The 17,776-nt window shown below is 40.5% G+C and overlaps 8 non-coding genes across 8 annotated transcripts; all 8 read right to left on the bottom strand.

The window, feature by feature from the left end:
• Window positions 1–1,501: 1,501 nt before the first annotated feature.
• Window positions 1,502–1,719, bottom strand: LOC142142114 (small nucleolar RNA U3). The gene has a single exon (XR_012689052.1). It is a non-coding gene; the product is annotated as a small nucleolar RNA U3 (small nucleolar RNA).
• A 1,939-nt stretch (window positions 1,720–3,658) lies between these two features.
• Window positions 3,659–3,876, bottom strand: LOC142142151 (small nucleolar RNA U3). The gene has a single exon (XR_012689083.1). It is a non-coding gene; the product is annotated as a small nucleolar RNA U3 (small nucleolar RNA).
• A 1,960-nt stretch (window positions 3,877–5,836) lies between these two features.
• LOC142142112 (small nucleolar RNA U3) lies at window positions 5,837–6,054 on the bottom strand. Its single transcript, XR_012689051.1, has one exon. It is a non-coding gene; the product is annotated as a small nucleolar RNA U3 (small nucleolar RNA).
• A 1,936-nt stretch (window positions 6,055–7,990) lies between these two features.
• LOC142142223 (small nucleolar RNA U3) lies at window positions 7,991–8,200 on the bottom strand. The gene has a single exon (XR_012689148.1). It is a non-coding gene; the product is annotated as a small nucleolar RNA U3 (small nucleolar RNA).
• Window positions 8,201–10,134: 1,934 nt separating this feature from the next.
• On the bottom strand, window positions 10,135–10,352 carry LOC142142229 (small nucleolar RNA U3). Its single transcript, XR_012689154.1, has one exon. It is a non-coding gene; the product is annotated as a small nucleolar RNA U3 (small nucleolar RNA).
• Window positions 10,353–12,286: 1,934 nt separating this feature from the next.
• Window positions 12,287–12,504, bottom strand: LOC142142139 (small nucleolar RNA U3). The gene has a single exon (XR_012689074.1). It is a non-coding gene; the product is annotated as a small nucleolar RNA U3 (small nucleolar RNA).
• A 1,936-nt stretch (window positions 12,505–14,440) lies between these two features.
• On the bottom strand, window positions 14,441–14,658 carry LOC142142168 (small nucleolar RNA U3). Its single transcript, XR_012689098.1, has one exon. It is a non-coding gene; the product is annotated as a small nucleolar RNA U3 (small nucleolar RNA).
• A 1,936-nt stretch (window positions 14,659–16,594) lies between these two features.
• Window positions 16,595–16,812, bottom strand: LOC142142166 (small nucleolar RNA U3). Its single transcript, XR_012689097.1, has one exon. It is a non-coding gene; the product is annotated as a small nucleolar RNA U3 (small nucleolar RNA).
• Window positions 16,813–17,776: the final 964 nt, after the last annotated feature.

Raw genomic sequence — 17,776 nt, 5'->3', positions numbered from 1 at the left:
AACAAAAACAGAAAAGTTAAAATAAAACTTGAAGAAGCAAAAAAAATATAAAAAAGTTGGTGATCTGCAGTGCAGCCCGGGCAGGGGCAGGCTGGGTTCGGGGGCCGGGAGGCATCTCCCCCATGGGTCGGTCCCATAGAGGGCTACTTTGGGCTGGGTCACTGGGCCACCTGCATTTTTTTCCTTTAAAAGGTTCCTAATTGGCTGCTGAATCGAGTCTTGTCCCCTGAGCTAAAATTTGCCAGCCCTCCCCTGGGCCCTGGTAGTTAGTACCCTACCCCCCATCAGCATCCCTGGTCATATCTTGTTCCTAATGTCTTGAATTGTACCAGAAAGTATGAATGATTATGTTTTACGGTGTATTGTGCTTACAGCTTCGCTGCAACGTAATACATTTGAACGTAATGTATTGTATGTTTTCTGTACCTTTATACAAAATAAAGATACATATTCAATCAAAAATTGTAAATCAATATTTGGCAGGTGTGGGTCTCAAATTGTTTGAAATTATCCAAAAACAAATTCCGGTACAATTACAATGAAATACAGATCCGAATTAAAATAGTAAGAACTAAAAACATTCATAATGGGAAAGAAAACTATGTATGGGCTGGAAGCTTGTGAGAAGGGCCCTTTAACCTCTCATACAAGTAACGCCATCATACTCCCAACAAGCAGAGGCGCGCAAACAATGCAACATAAAATGTTTTGATAACCTAATACCAACAAATTGCTTCCCCAGTTACATTTTTTTTTATTTTTTTTATTTCCTCTTATATATTGAAAGCCTGGGATCATGCTTTTGGGTCACTGAGCGCAAAAAATGTGTAAAAACACAAAAAAGTGCACAGGGTGCGGAACATCAAGCCCTCCTTAAAAGTGGCAGGTCCCCTTTATCTCCAACACCAAAAGGGGTCTTTTGGCCCCCCTTCACCGCAAAGCTCGGTGGTGTCCCTTTAGCCCTGGGTTTTGTCGAAGGTTTCCCCAGGGCAACTGAACTTTTGCCGCCCCCTTGAAAAGGGGAACCTCAGGCCACACCTCTACCCTAGATTGTGGTGAGGAGCTCATAGGGTCATCTGCACCCACCAATCTGTAAAATTTAAAAACAACAGTTGAGGTGACAAACCAAAGAGATGAATAAATAAGTAAGTGCAGAGCAAGTATGGCCCCAGTCTAATGGACAGGCTATTACAAAAATATGCTGTAAAAGAAATATTGGAAAAAACATGGTCCTCGTCTTACTCTATCAACAAGGTTTCCCATTCCTCAATGATTTTTAGATATCTTTGGCTCACTACAACAGAAGCACATAACCCAGGTTCTCTCAGCTGCACCAATCTCAGGCCAGATGACCAAAGTAGCTTGTCCTTATTAAGAAAACCATTTCTAATATCATAAGACAGAACTTTACAAAAACAACAGCAAAGCAAATCCAGCTATACTGAAATCTCGGCTTAAGTTCTTTCATAACATTCTCTGTTGTTGACAATTCAGAAACCCAACCACTCAGCTGGTGATTTCACTCCTCTACTCTTCCACAAAGGAAAAGAGAAACAGTCATCAAAAGCAGATAGTAGCTACCATAAAGCAGCACTACAAGCTCACTTCACACTCAAGAGAAATCATTAAAACTCTTCCTCATGGTTGGTGAGTCTGTACACTTTAGAGCACATTTCCAAATGTATAAACTATAGAAATGATCCCTGAAAGTATAGTCTTAACAAACTACTCTTCCATTAAGACACCAGTTGACATGGCAGCCTTTTTAATATTATAGCGATTTTTAACGTTTTTCGTGTTGAATTTCTAGTTTTATTTTTTGGATGGTGATAAAGAGTACTGCATTTATATTTAGAACCAACAATGTTCTCAACTGAATTTAATGAATATTTTGTTCTACTTTTGAGCACTCATTTGCTTATTTGTCATGGTGAAGTCGGAAGGGGATTTAGCTACTATCTTACAGACATGAAGTGCAGGGAGCCTATGCGGTCCTTCCATAGATGGCCACATGGCATACTACTCACAGTGGTCGCATAATCTATTCAGCTGTAGTACAATATTCTATGAATGAATGATGTGGCCGCCTATGCACAGACTACATATGGTGTCTACCATGGCAGCCCCCCACACACACACACTGGGTAAACACAAAACAAAAACAAAAAAGTTAAAATAAAACTTGAAGAAGCAAAAAAAATATAAAAAAGTTGGTGATCTGCAGTGCAGCCCGGGCAGGGGCAGGCTGAATTCGGGGGCCGGGAGGCATCTCCCCCTTGGGTCGGTCCCATAGAGGGCTACGTTGGGCTGGGTCACTGGGCCACCTGCATTTTTTTCCTTTAAAAGGTTCCTAATTGGCTGCTGAATCGAGTCTTGTCCCCTGAGCTAAAATTTGCCAGCCCTCCCCTGGGCCCTGGTAGTTAGTACCCTACCCCCCATCAGCATCCCTGGTCATATCTTGTTCCTAATGTCTTGAATTGTACCAGAAAGTATGAATGATTATGTTTTACGGTGTATTGTGCTTACAGCTTCGCTGCAACGTAATACATTTGAACGTAATGTATTGTATGTTTTCTGTACCTTTATACAAAATAAAGATACATATTCAATCAAAAATTGTAAATCAATATTTGGCAGGTGTGGGTCTCAAATTGTTTGAAATTATCCAAAAACAAATTCCGGTACAATTACAATGAAATACAGATCCGAATTAAAATAGTAAGAACTAAAAACATTCATAATGGGAAAGAAAACTATGTATGGGCTGGAAGCTTGTGAGAAGGGCCCTTTAACCTCTCATACAAGTAACGCCATCATACTCCCAACAAGCAGTGGCGCGCAAACAATGCAACATAAAATGTTTTGATAACCTAATACCAACAAATTGCTTCCCCAGTTACATTTTTTTTTTTATTTTTTTTTATTTCCTCTTATATATTGAAAGCCTGGGATCATGCTTTTGGGTCACTGAGCGCAAAAAATGTGTAAAAACACAAAAAAGTGCACAGGGTGCGGAACATCAAGCCCTCCTTAAAAGTGGAAGGTCCCCTTTATCTCCAACACCAAAAGGGGTCTTTTGGCCCCCCTTCACCGCAAAGCTCGGTGGTGTCCCTTTAGCCCTGGGTTTTGTCGAAGGTTTCCCCAGGGCAACTGAACTTTTGCCGCCCCCTTGAAAAGGGGAACCTCAGGCCACACCTCTACCCTAGATTGTGGTGAGGAGCTCATAGGGTCATCTGCACCCACCAATCTGTAAAATTTAAAAACAACAGTTGAGGTGACAAACCAAAGAGATGAATAAATAAGTAAGTGCAGAGCAAGTATGGCCCCAGTCTAATGGACAGGCTATTACAAAAATATGCTGTAAAAGAAATATTGGAAAAAACATGGTCCTCGTCTTACTCTATCAACAAGGTTTCCCATTCCTCAATGATTTTTAGATATCTTTGGCTCACTACAACAGAAGCACATAACCCAGGTTCTCTCAGCTGCACCAATCTCAGGCCAGATGACCAAAGTAGCTTGTCCTTATTAAGAAAACCATTTCTAATATCATAAGACAGAACTTTACAAAAACAACAGCAAAGCAAATCCAGCTATACTGAAATCTCGTCTTAAGTTCTTTCATAACATTCTCTGTTGTTGACAACTCAGAAACCCAACCACTCAGCTGGTGATTTCACTCCTCTACTCTTCCACAAAGGAAAAGAGAAACAGTCATCAAAAGCAGATAGTAGCTACCATAAAGCAGCACTACAAGCTCACTTCACACTCAAGAGAAATCATTAAAACTCTTCCTCATGGTTGGTTAGTCTGTATACTTTAGAGCACATTTCCAAATGTATAAACTATAGAAATGATCCCTGAAAGTATAGTCTTAACAAACTACTCTTCCATTAAGACACCAGCTGACATGGCAGCCTTTTTAATATTATAGCGATTTTTAACGTTTTTCGTGTTGAATTTCTAGTTTTATTTTTTGGATGGTGATAAAGAATACTGCATTTATATTTAGAACCTACAATGTTCTCAACTGAATTTAATGAATATTTTGTTCTACTTTTGAGCACTCATTTGCTTATTTGTCATGGTGAAGTCGGAAGGGGATTTAGCTACTATCTTACAGACATGAAGTGCAGGGAGCCTATGCGGTCCTTCCATAGATGGCCACATGGCATACTACTCACAGTGGTCGCATAATCTATTCAGCTGTAGTACAATATTCTATGAATGAATGATGTGGCCGCCTATGCACAGACTACATATGGTGTCTACCATGGCAGCCCCCCACACACACACACTGGGTAAACACAAAACAAAAACAAAAAAGTTAAAATAAAACTTGAAGAAGCAAAAAAAATATAAAATAGTTGGTGATCTGCAGTGCAGCCCGGGCAGGAGCAGGCTGGGTTCGGGGGCCGGGAGGCATCTCCCCCTTGGGTCGGTCCCATAGAGGGCTACTTTGGGCTGGGTCACTGGGCCACCTGCATTTTTTTCCTTTAAAAGGTTCCTAATTGGCTGCTGAATCGAGTCTTGTCCCCTGAGCTAAAATTTGCCAGCCCTCCCCTGGGCCCGGGCCCCCTGGCATGCCAGGGCCCTGGTAGTTAGTACCCTACCCCCCATCAGCATCCCTGGTCATATCTTGTTCCTAATGTCTTGAATTGTACCAGAAAGTATGAATGATTATGTTTTACGGTGTATTGTGCTTACAGCTTCGCTGCAACGTAATACATTTGAACGTAATGTATTGTATGTTTTCTGTACCTTTATACAAAATAAAGATACATATTCAATCAAAAATTGTAAATCAATATTTGGCAGGTGTGGGTCTCAAATTGTTTGAAATTATCCAAAAACAAATTCCGGTACAATTACAATGAAATACAGATCCGAATTAAAATAGTAAGAACTAAAAACATTCATAATGGGAAAGAAAACTATGTATGGGCTGGAAGCTTGTGAGAAGGGCCCTTTAACCTCTCATACAAGTAACGCCATCATACTCCCAACAAGCAGAGGCGCACAAACAATGCAACATAAAATGTTTTGATAACCTAATACCAACAAATTGCTTCCCCAGTTACATTTTTTTATTTTTTTTTATTTCCTCTTATATATTGAAAGCCTGGGATCATGCTTTTGGGTCACTGAGCGCAAAAAATGTGTAAAAACACAAAAAAGTGCACAGGGTGCGGAACATCAAGCCCTCCTTAAAAGTGGAAGGTCCCCTTTATCTCCAACACCAAAAGGGGTCTTTTGGCCCCCCTTCACCGCAAAGCTCGGTGGTGTCCCTTTAGCCCTGGGTTTTGTCGAAGGTTTCCCCAGGGCAACTGAACTTTTGCCGCCCCCTTGAAAAGGGGAACCTCAGGCCACACCTCTACCCTAGATTGTGGTGAGGAGCTCATAGGGTCATCTGCACCCACCAATCTGTAAAATTTAAAAACAACAGTTGAGGTGACAAACCAAAGAGATGAATAAATAAGTAAGTGCAGAGCAAGTATGGCCCCAGTCTAATGGACAGGCTATTACAAAAATATGCTGTAAAAGAAATATTGGAAAAAACATGGTCCTCGTCTTACTCTATCAACAAGGTTTCCCATTCCTCAATGATTTTTAGATATCTTTGGCTCACTACAACAGAAGCACATAACCCAGGTTCTCTCAGCTGCACCAATCTCAGGCCAGATGACCAAAGTAGCTTGTCCTTATTAAGAAAACCATTTCTAATATCATAAGACAGAACTTTACAAAAAACAACAGCAAAGCAAATCCAGCTGTACTGAAATCTCAGCTTAAGTTCTTTCATAACATTCTCTGTTGTTGACAATTCAGAAACCCAACCACTCAGCTGGTGATTTCACTCCTCTACTCTTCCACAAAGGAAAAGAGAAACAGTCATCAAAAGCAGATAGTAGCTACCATAAAGCAGCACTACAAGCTCACTTCACACTCAAGAGAAATCATTAAAACTCTTCCTCATGGTTGGTGAGTCTGTACACTTTAGAGCACATTTCCAAATGTATAAACTATAGAAATGATCCCTGAAAGTATAGTCTTAACAAACTACTCTTCCATTAAGACACCAGTTGACATGGCAGCCTTTTTAATATTATAGCGATTTTTAACGTTTTTCGTGTTGAATTTCTAGTTTTATTTTTTGGATGGTGATAAAGAATACTGCATTTATATTTAGAACCAACAATGTTCTCAACTGAATTTAATGAATATTTTGTTCTACTTTTGAGCACTCATTTGCTTATTTGTCATGGTGAAGTCGGAAGGGGATTTAGCTACTATCTTACAGACATGAAGTGCAGGGAGCCTATGCGGTCCTTCTATAGATGGCCACATGGCATACTACTCACAGTGGTCGCATAATCTATTCAGCTGTAGTACAATATTCTATGAATGAATGATGTGGCCGCCTATGCACAGACTACATATGGTGTCTACCATGGCAGCCCCCCACACACACACACTGGGTAAACACAAAACAAAAACAGAAAAGTTAAAATAAAACTTGAAGAAGCAAAAAAAATATAAAAAAGTTGGTGATCTGCAGTGCAGCCCGGGCAGGGGCAGGCTGGGTTCGGGGGCCGGGAGGCATCTCCCCCATGGGTCGGTCCCATAGAGGGCTACTTTGGGCTGGGTCACTGGGCCACCTGCATTTTTTTCCTTTAAAAGGTTCCTAATTGGCTGCTGAATCGAGTCTTGTCCCCTGAGCTAAAATTTGCCAGCCCTCCCCTGGGCCCTGGTAGTTAGTACCCTACCCCCCATCAGCATCCCTGGTCATATCTTGTTCCTAATGTCTTGAATTGTACCAGAAAGTATGAATGATTATGTTTTACGGTGTATTGTGCTTACAGCTTCGCTGCAACGTAATACATTTGAACGTAATGTATTGTATGTTTTCTGTACCTTTATACAAAATAAAGATACATATTCAATCAAAAATTGTAAATCAATATTTGGCAGGTGTGGGTCTCAAATTGTTTGAAATTATCCAAAAACAAATTCCGGTACAATTACAATGAAATACAGATCCGAATTAAAATAGTAAGAACTAAAAACATTCATAATGGGAAAGAAAACTATGTATGGGCTGGAAGCTTGTGAGAAGGGCCCTTTAACCTCTCATACAAGTAACGCCATCATACTCCCAACAAGCAGAGGCGCGCAAACAATGCAACATAAAATGTTTTGATAACCTAATACCAACAAATTGCTTCCCCAGTTACATTTTTTTTTATTTTTTTTATTTCCTCTTATATATTGAAAGCCTGGGATCATGCTTTTGGGTCACTGAGCGCAAAAAATGTGTAAAAACACAAAAAAGTGCACAGGGTGCGGAACATCAAGCCCTCCTTAAAAGTGGCAGGTCCCCTTTATCTCCAACACCAAAAGGGGTCTTTTGGCCCCCCTTCACCGCAAAGCTCGGTGGTGTCCCTTTAGCCCTGGGTTTTGTCGAAGGTTTCCCCAGGGCAACTGAACTTTTGCCGCCCCCTTGAAAAGGGGAACCTCAGGCCACACCTCTACCCTAGATTGTGGTGAGGAGCTCATAGGGTCATCTGCACCCACCAATCTGTAAAATTTAAAAACAACAGTTGAGGTGACAAACCAAAGAGATGAATAAATAAGTAAGTGCAGAGCAAGTATGGCCCCAGTCTAATGGACAGGCTATTACAAAAATATGCTGTAAAAGAAATATTGGAAAAAACATGGTCCTCGTCTTACTCTATCAACAAGGTTTCCCATTCCTCAATGATTTTTAGATATCTTTGGCTCACTACAACAGAAGCACATAACCCAGGTTCTCTCAGCTGCACCAATCTCAGGCCAGATGACCAAAGTAGCTTGTCCTTATTAAGAAAACCATTTCTAATATCATAAGACAGAACTTTACAAAAACAACAGCAAAGCAAATCCAGCTATACTGAAATCTCGGCTTAAGTTCTTTCATAACATTCTCTGTTGTTGACAATTCAGAAACCCAACCACTCAGCTGGTGATTTCACTCCTCCACAAAGGAAAAGAGAAACAGTCATCAAAAGCAGATAGTAGCTACCATAAAGCAGCACTACAAGCTCACTTCACACTCAAGAGAAATCATTAAAACTCTTCCTCATGGTTGGTGAGTCTGTACACTTTAGAGCACATTTCCAAATGTATAAACTATAGAAATGATCCCTGAAAGTATAGTCTTAACAAACTACTCTTCCATTAAGACACCAGCTGACATGGCAGCCTTTTTAATATTATAGCGATTTTTAACGTTTTTCGTGTTGAATTTCTAGTTTTATTTTTTGGATGGTGATAAAGAATACTGCATTTATATTTAGAACCAACAATGTTCTCAACTGAATTTAATGAATATTTTGTTCTACTTTTGAGCACTCATTTGCTTATTTGTCATGGTGAAGTCGGAAGGGGATTTAGCTACTATCTTACAGACATGAAGTGCAGGGAGCCTATGCGGTCCTTCTATAGATGGCCACATGGCATACTACTCACAGTGGTCGCATAATCTATTCAGCTGTAGTACAATATTCTATGAATGAATGATGTGGCCGCCTATGCACAGACTACATATGGTGTCTACCATGGCAGCCCCCCACACACACACACTGGGTAAACACAAAACAAAAACAGAAAAGTTAAAATAAAACTTGAAGAAGCAAAAAAAATATAAAAAAGTTGGTGATCTGCAGTGCAGCCCGGGCAGGGGCAGGCTGGGTTCGGGGGCCGGGAGGCATCTCCCCCTTGGGTCGGTCCCATAGAGGGCTACTTTGGGCTGGGTCACTGGGCCACCTGCATTTTTTTCCTTTAAAAGGTTCCTAATTGGCTGCTGAATCGAGTCTTGTCCCCTGAGCTAAAATTTGCCAGCCCTCCCCTGGGCCCTGGTAGTTAGTACCCTACCCCCCATCAGCATCCCTGGTCATATCTTGTTCCTAATGTCTTGAATTGTACCAGAAAGTATGAATGATTATGTTTTACGGTGTATTGTGCTTACAGCTTCGCTGCAACGTAATACATTTGAACGTAATGTATTGTATGTTTTCTGTACCTTTATACAAAATAAAGATACATATTCAATCAAAAATTGTAAATCAATATTTGGCAGGTGTGGGTCTCAAATTGTTTGAAATTATCCAAAAACAAATTCCGGTACAATTACAATGAAATACAGATCCGAATTAAAATAGTAAGAACTAAAAACATTCATAATGGGAAAGAAAACTATGTATGGGCTGGAAGCTTGTGAGAAGGGCCCTTTAACCTCTCATACAAGTAACGCCATCATACTCCCAACAAGCAGAGGCGCGCAAACAATGCAACATAAAATGTTTTGATAACCTAATACCAACAAATTGCTTCCCCAGTTACATTTTTTTTTTTTTTTTATTTCCTCTTATATATTGAAAGCCTGGGATCATGCTTTTGGGTCACTGAGCGCAAAAAATGTGTAAAAACACAAAAAAGTGCACAGGGTGCGGAACATCAAGCCCTACTTAAAAGTGGCAGGTCCCCTTTATCTCCAACACCAAAAGGGGTCTTTTGGCCCCCCTTCACCGCAAAGCTCGGTGGTGTCCCTTTAGCCCTGGGTTTTGTCGAAGGTTTCCCCAGGGCAACTGAACTTTTGCCGCCCCCTTGAAAAGGGGAACCTCAGGCCACACCTCTACCCTAGATTGTGGTGAGGAGCTCATAGGGTCATCTGCACCCACCAATCTGTAAAATTTAAAAACAACAGTTGAGGTGACAAACCAAAGAGATGAATAAATAAGTAAGTGCAGAGCAAGTATGGCCCCAGTCTAATGGACAGGCTATTACAAAAATATGCTGTAAAAGAAATATTGGAAAAAACATGGTCCTCGTCTTACTCTATCAACAAGGTTTCCCATTCCTCAATGATTTTTAGATATCTTTGGCTCACTACAACAGAAGCACATAACCCAGGTTCTCTCAGCTGCACCAATCTCAGGCCAGATGACCAAAGTAGCTTGTCCTTATTAAGAAAACCATTTCTAATATCATAAGACAGAACTTTACAAAAACAACAGCAAAGCAAATCCAGCTATACTGAAATCTCTGCTTAAGTTCTTTCATAACATTCTCTGTTGTTGACAATTCAGAAACCCAACCACTCAACTGGTGATTTCACTCCTCTACTCTTCCACAAAGGAAAAGAGAAACAGTCATCAAAAGCAGATAGTAGCTACCATAAAGTAGCACTACAAGCTCACTTCACACTCAAGAGAAATCATTAAAACTCTTCCTCATGGTTGGTGAGTCTGTACACTTTAGAGCACATTTCCAAATGTATAAACTATAGAAATAATCCCTGAAAATATAGTCTTAACAAACTACTCTTCCATTAAGACACCAGCTGACATGGCAGCCTTTTTAATATTATAGCGATTTTTAACGTTTTTCGTGTTGAATTTCTAGTTTTATTTTTTGGATGGTGATAAAGAATACTGCATTTATATTTAGAACCAACAATGTTCTCAACTGAATTTAATGAATATTTTGTTCTACTTTTGAGCACTCATTTGCTTATTTGTCATGGTGAAGTCGGAAGGGGATTTAGCTACTATCTTACAGACATGAAGTGCAGGGAGCCTATGCGGTCCTTCCATAGATGGCCACATGGCATACTACTCACAGTGGTCACATAATCTATTCAGCTGTAGTACAATATTCTATGAATGAATGATGTGGCCGCCTATGCACAGACTACATATGGTGTCTACCATGGCAGCCCCCCACACACACACACTGGGTAAACACAAAACAAAAACAGAAAAGTTAAAATAAAACTTGAAGAAGCAAAAAAAATATAAAAAAGTTGGTGATCTGCAGTGCAGCCCGGGCAGGGGCAGGCTGGGTTCGGGGGCCGGGAGGCATCTCCCCCTTGGGTCGGTCCCATAGAGGGCTACTTTGGGCTGGGTCACTGGGCCACCTGCATTTTTTTCCTTTAAAAGGTTCCTAATTGGCTGCTGAATCGAGTCTTGTCCCCTGAGCTAAAATTTGCCAGCCCTCCCCTGGGCCCTGGTAGTTAGTACCCTACCCCCCATCAGCATCCCTGGTCATATCTTGTTCCTAATGTCTTGAATTGTACCAGAAAGTATGAATGATTATGTTTTACGGTGTATTGTGCTTACAGCTTCGCTGCAACGTAATACATTTGAACGTAATGTATTGTATGTTTTCTGTACCTTTATACAAAATAAAGATACATATTCAATCAAAAATTGTAAATCAATATTTGGCAGGTGTGGGTCTCAAATTGTTTGAAATTATCCAAAAACAAATTCCGGTACAATTACAATGAAATACAGATCCGAATTAAAATAGTAAGAACTAAAAACATTCATAATGGGAAAGAAAACTATGTATGGGCTGGAAGCTTGTGAGAAGGGCCCTTTAACCTCTCATACAAGTAACGCCATCATACTCCCAACAAGCAGAGGCGCGCAAACAATGCAACATAAAATGTTTTGAAACCTAATACCAACAAATTGCTTCCCCAGTTACATTTTTTTTTTTTTTTTTATTTCCTCTTATATATTGAAAGCCTGGGATCATGCTTTTGGGTCACTGAGCGCAAAAAATGTGTAAAAACACAAAAAAGTGCACAGGGTGCGGAACATCAAGCACTCCTTAAAAGTGGCAGGTCCCCTTTATCTCCAACACCAAAAGGGGTCTTTTGGCCCCCCTTCACCGCAAAGCTCGGTGGTGTCCCTTTAGCCCTGGGTTTTGTCGAAGGTTTCCCCAGGGCAACTGAACTTTTGCCACCCCCTTGAAAAGGGGAACCTCAGGCCACACCTCTACCCTAGATTGTGGTGAGGAGCTCATAGGGTCATCTGCACCCACCAATCTGTAAAATTTAAAAACAACAGTTGAGGTGACAAACCAAAGAGATGAATAAATAAGTAAGTGCAGAGCAAGTATGGCCCCAGTCTAATGGACAGGCTATTACAAAAATATGCTGTAAAAGAAATATTGGAAAAAACATGGTCCTCGTCTTACTCTATCAACAAGGTTTCCCATTCCTCAATGATTTTTAGATATCTTTGGCTCACTACAACAGAAGCACATAACCCAGGTTCTTTCAGCTGCACCAATCTCAGGCCAGATGACCAAAGTAGCTTGTCCTTATTAAGAAAACCATTTCTAATATCATAAGACAGAACTTTACAAAAACAACAGCAAAGCAAATCCAGCTACACTGAAATCTCGGCTTATGTTCTTTCATAACATTCTCTGTCGTTGACAATTCAGAAACCCAACCACTCAGCTGGTGATTTCACTCCTCTACTCTTCCACAAAGGAAAAGAGAAACAGTCATCAAAAGCAGATAGTAGCTACCATAAAGCAGCACTACAAGCTCACTTCACACTCAAGAGAAATCATTAAAACTCTTCCTCATGGTTGGTGAGTCTGTATACTTTAGAGCACATTTCCAAATGTATAAACTATAGAAATGATCCCTGAAAGTATAGTCTTAACAAACTACTCTTCCATTAAGACACCAGCTGACATGGCAGCCTTTTTAATATTATAGCGATTTTTAACGTTTTTCGTGTTGAATTTCTAGTTTTATTTTTTGGATGGTGATAAAGAATACTGCATTTATATTTAGAACCAACAATGTTCTCAACTGAATTTAATGAATATTTTGTTCTACTTTTGAGCACTCATTTGCTTATTTGTCATGGTGAAGTCGGAAGGGGATTTAGCTACTATCTTACAGACATGAAGTGCAGGGAGCCTATGCGGTCCTTCTATAGATGGCCACATGGCATACTACTCACAGTGGTCGCATAATCTATTCAGCTGTAGTACAATATTCTATGAATGAATGATGTGGCCGCCTATGCACAGACTACATATGGTGTCTACCATGGCAGCCCCCCACACACACACACTGGGTAAACACAAAACAAAAACAGAAAAGTTAAAATAAAACTTGAAGAAGCAAAAAAAATATAAAAAAGTTGGTGATCTGCAGTGCAGCCCGGGCAGGGGCAGGCTGGGTTCGGGGGGCCGGGAGGCATCTCCCCCTTGGGTCGGTCCCATAGAGGGCTACTTTGGGCTGGGTCACTGGGCCACCTGCATTTTTTTCCTTTAAAAGGTTCCTAATTGGCTGCTGAATCGAGTCTTGTCCCCTGAGCTAAAATTTGCCAGCCCTCCCCTGGGCCCTGGTAGTTAGTACCCTACCCCCCATCAGCATCCCTGGTCATATCTTGTTCCTAATGTCTTGAATTGTACCAGAAAGTATGAATGATTATGTTTTACGGTGTATTGTGCTTACAGCTTCGCTGCAACGTAATACATTTGAACGTAATGTATTGTATGTTTTCTGTACCTTTATACAAAATAAAGATACATATTCAATCAAAAATTGTAAATCAATATTTGGCAGGTGTGGGTCTCAAATTGTTTGAAATTATCCAAAAACAAATTCCGGTACAATTACAATGAAATACAGATCCGAATTAAAATAGTAAGAACTAAAAACATTCATAATGGGAAAGAAAACTATGTATGGGCTGGAAGCTTGTGAGAAGGGCCCTTTAACCTCTCATACAAGTAACGCCATCATACTCCCAACAAGCAGAGGCGCGCAAACAATGCAACATAAAATGTTTTGATAACCTAATACCAACAAATTGCTTCCCCAGTTACATTTTTTTTATTTTTTTTATTTCCTCTTATATATTGAAAGCCTGGGATCATGCTTTTGGGTCACTGAGCGCAAAAAATGTGTAAAAACACAAAAAAGTGCACAGGGTGCGGAACATCAAGCCCTCCTTAAAAGTGGCAGGTCCCCTTTATCTCCAACACCAAAAGGGGTCTTTTGGCCCCCCTTCACCGCAAAGCTCGGTGGTGTCCCTTTAGCCCTGGGTTTTGTCAAAGGTTTCCCCAGGGCAACTGAACTTTTGCCGCCCCCTTGAAAAGGGGAACCTCAGGCCACACCTCTACCCTAGATTGTGGTGAGGAGCTCATAGGGTCATCTGCACCCACCAATCTGTAAAATTTAAAAACAACAGTTGAGGTGACAAACCAAAGAGATGAATAAATAAGTAAGTGCAGAGCAAGTATGGCCCCAGTCTAATGGACAGGCTATTACAAAAATATGCTGTAAAAGAAATATTGGAAAAAACATGGTCCTCGTCTTACTCTATCAACAAGGTTTCCCATTCCTCAATGATTTTTAGATATCTTTGGCTCACTACAACAGAAGCACATAACCCAGGTTCTCTCAGCTGCACCAATCTCAGGCCAGATGACCAAAGTAGCTTGTCCTTATTAAGAAAACCATTTCTAATATCATAAGACAGAACTTTACAAATACAACAGCAAAGCAAATCCAGCTATACTGAAATCTCGGCTTAAGTTCTTTCATAACATTCTCTGTTGTTGACAATTCAGAAACCCAACCACTCAGCTGGTGATTTCACTCCTCTACACTTCCACAAAGGAAAAGAGAAACAGTCATCAAAAGCAGATAGTAGCTACCATAAAGCAGCACTACAAGCTCACTTCACACTCAAGAGAAATCATTAAAACTCTTCCTCATGGTTGGTGAGTCTGTACACTTTAGAGCACATTTCCAAATGTATAAACTATAGAAATGATCCCTGAAAGTATAGTCTTAACAAACTACTCTTCCATTAAGACACCAGCTGACATGGCAGCCTTTTTAATATTATAGCGATTTTTAACGTTTTTCGTGTTGAATTTCTAGTTTTATTTTTTGGATGGTGATAAAGAATACTGCATTTATATTTAGAACCAACAATGTTCTCAACTGAATTTAATGAATATTTTGTTCTACTTTTGAGCACTCATTTGCTTATTTGTCATGGTGAAGTCGGAAGGGGATTTAGCTACTATCTTACAGACATGAAGTGCAGGGAGCCTATGCGGTCCTTCTATAGATGGCCACATGGCATACTACTCACAGTGGTCGCATAATCTATTCAGCTGTAGTACAATATTCTATGAATGAATGATGTGGCCGCCTATGCACAGACTACATATGGTGTCTACCATGGCAGCCCCCCACACACACACACTGGGTAAACACAAAACAAAAACAGAAAAGTTAAAATAAAACTTGAAGAAGCAAAAAAAATATAAAAAAGTTGGTGATCTGCAGTGCAGCCCGGGCAGGGGCAGGCTGGGTTCGGGGGCCGGGAGGCATCTCCCCCTTGGGTCGGTCCCATAGAGGGCTACTTTGGGCTGGGTCACTGGGCCACCTGCATTTTTTTCCTTTAAAAGGTTCCTAATTGGCTGCTGAATCGAGTCTTGTCCCCTGAGCTAAAATTTGCCAGCCCTCCCCTGGGCCCTGGTAGTTAGTACCCTACCCCCCATCAGCATCCCTGGTCATATCTTGTTCCTAATGTCTTGAATTGTACCAGAAAGTATGAATGATTATGTTTTACGGTGTATTGTGCTTACAGCTTCGCTGCAACGTAATACATTTGAACGTAATGTATTGTATGTTTTCTGTACCTTTATACAAAATAAAGATACATATTCAATCAAAAATTGTAAATCAATATTTGGCAGGTGTGGGTCTCAAATTGTTTGAAATTATCCAAAAACAAATTCCGGTACAATTACAATGAAATACAGATCCGAATTAAAATAGTAAGAACTAAAAACATTCATAATGGGAAAGAAAACTATGTATGGGCTGGAAGCTTGTGAGAAGGGCCCTTTAACCTCTCATACAAGTAACGCCATCATACTCCCAACAAGCAGAGGCGCGCAAACAATGCAACATAAAATGTTTTGATAACCTAATACCAACAAATTGCTTCCCCAGTTACATTTTTTTTTATTTTTTTTATTTCCTCTTATATATTGAAAGCCTGGGATCATGCTTTTGGGTCACTGAGCGCAAAAAATGTGTAAAAACACAAAAAAGTGCACAGGGTGCGGAACATCAAGCCCTCCTTAAAAGTGGCAGGTCCCCTTTATCTCCAACACCAAAAGGGGTCTTTTGGCCCCCCTTCACCGCAAAGCTCGGTGGTGTCCCTTTAGCCCTGGGTTTTGTCAAAGGTTTCCCCAGGGCAACTGAACTTTTGCCGCCCCCTTGAAAAGGGGAACCTCAGGCCACACCTCTACCCTAGATTGTGGTGAGGAGCTCATAGGGTCATCTGCACCCACCAATCTGTAAAATTTAAAAACAACAGTTGAGGTGACAAACCAAAGAGATGAATAAATAAGTAAGTGCAGAGCAAGTATGGCCCCAGTCTAATGGACAGGCTATTACAAAAATATGCTGTAAAAGAAATATTGGAAAAAACATGGTCCTCGTCTTACTCTATCAACAAGGTTTCCCATTCCTCAATGATTTTTAGATATCTTTGGCTCACTACAACAGAAGCACATAACCCAGGTTCTCTCAGCTGCACCAATCTCAGGCCAGATGACCAAAGTAGCTTGTCCTTATTAAGAAAACCATTTCTAATATCATAAGACAGAACTTTACAAATACAACAGCAAAGCAAATCCAGCTATACTGAAATCTCGGCTTAAGTTCTTTCATAACATTCTCTGTTGTTGACAATTCAGAAACCCAACCACTCAGCTGGTGATTTCACTCCTCTACACTTCCACAAAGGAAAAGAGAAACAGTCATCAAAAGCAGATAGTAGCTACCATAAAGCAGCACTACAAGCTCACTTCACACTCAAGAGAAATCATTAAAACTCTTCCTCATGGTTGGTGAGTCTGTACACTTTAGAGCACATTTCCAAATGTATAAACTATAGAAATGATCCCTGAAAGTATAGTCTTAACAAACTACTCTTCCATTAAGACACCAGCTGACATGGCAGCCTTTTTAATATTATAGCGATTTTTAACGTTTTTCGTGTTGAATTTCTAGTTTTATTTTTTGGATGGTGATAAAGAATACTGCATTTATATTTAGAACCAACAATGTTCTCAACTGAATTTAATGAATATTTTGTTCTACTTTTGAGCACTCATTTGCTTATTTGTCATGGTGAAGTCGGAAGGGGATTTAGCTACTATCTTACAGACATGAAGTGCAGGGAGCCTATGCGGTCCTTCTATAGATGGCCACATGGCATACTACTCACAGTGGTCGCATAATCTATTCAGCTGTAGTACAATATTCTATGAATGAATGATGTGGCCGCCTATGCACAGACTACATATGGTGTCTACCATGGCAGCCCCCCACACACACACACTGGGTAAACACAAAACAAAAACAGAAAAGTTAAAATAAAACTTGAAGAAGCAAAAAAAATATAAAAAAGTTGGTGATCTGCAGTGCAGCCCGGGCAGGGGCAGGCTGGGTTCGGGGGCCGGGAGGCATCTCCCCCTTGGGTCGGTCCCATAGAGGGCTACTTTGGGCTGGGTCACTGGGCCACCTGCATTTTTTTCCTTTAAAAGGTTCCTAATTGGCTGCTGAATCGAGTCTTGTCCCCTGAGCTAAAATTTGCCAGCCCTCCCCTGGGCCCTGGTAGTTAGTACCCTACCCCCCATCAGCATCCCTGGTCATATCTTGTTCCTAATGTCTTGAATTGTACCAGAAAGTATGAATGATTATGTTTTACGGTGTATTGTGCTTACAGCTTCGCTGCAACGTAATACATTTGAACGTAATGTATTGTATGTTTTCTGTACCTTTATACAAAATAAAGATACATATTCAATCAAAAATTGTAAATCAATATTTGGCAGGTGTGGGTCTCAAATTGTTTGAAATTATCCAAAAACAAATTCCGGT

Source organism: Mixophyes fleayi, chromosome 2 (assembly GCF_038048845.1).
Source record: "Mixophyes fleayi isolate aMixFle1 chromosome 2, aMixFle1.hap1, whole genome shotgun sequence".
NCBI lineage: Eukaryota > Metazoa > Chordata > Amphibia > Anura > Limnodynastidae > Mixophyes > Mixophyes fleayi.
This window is presented reverse-complemented; position numbering and strand designations above follow the sequence as displayed.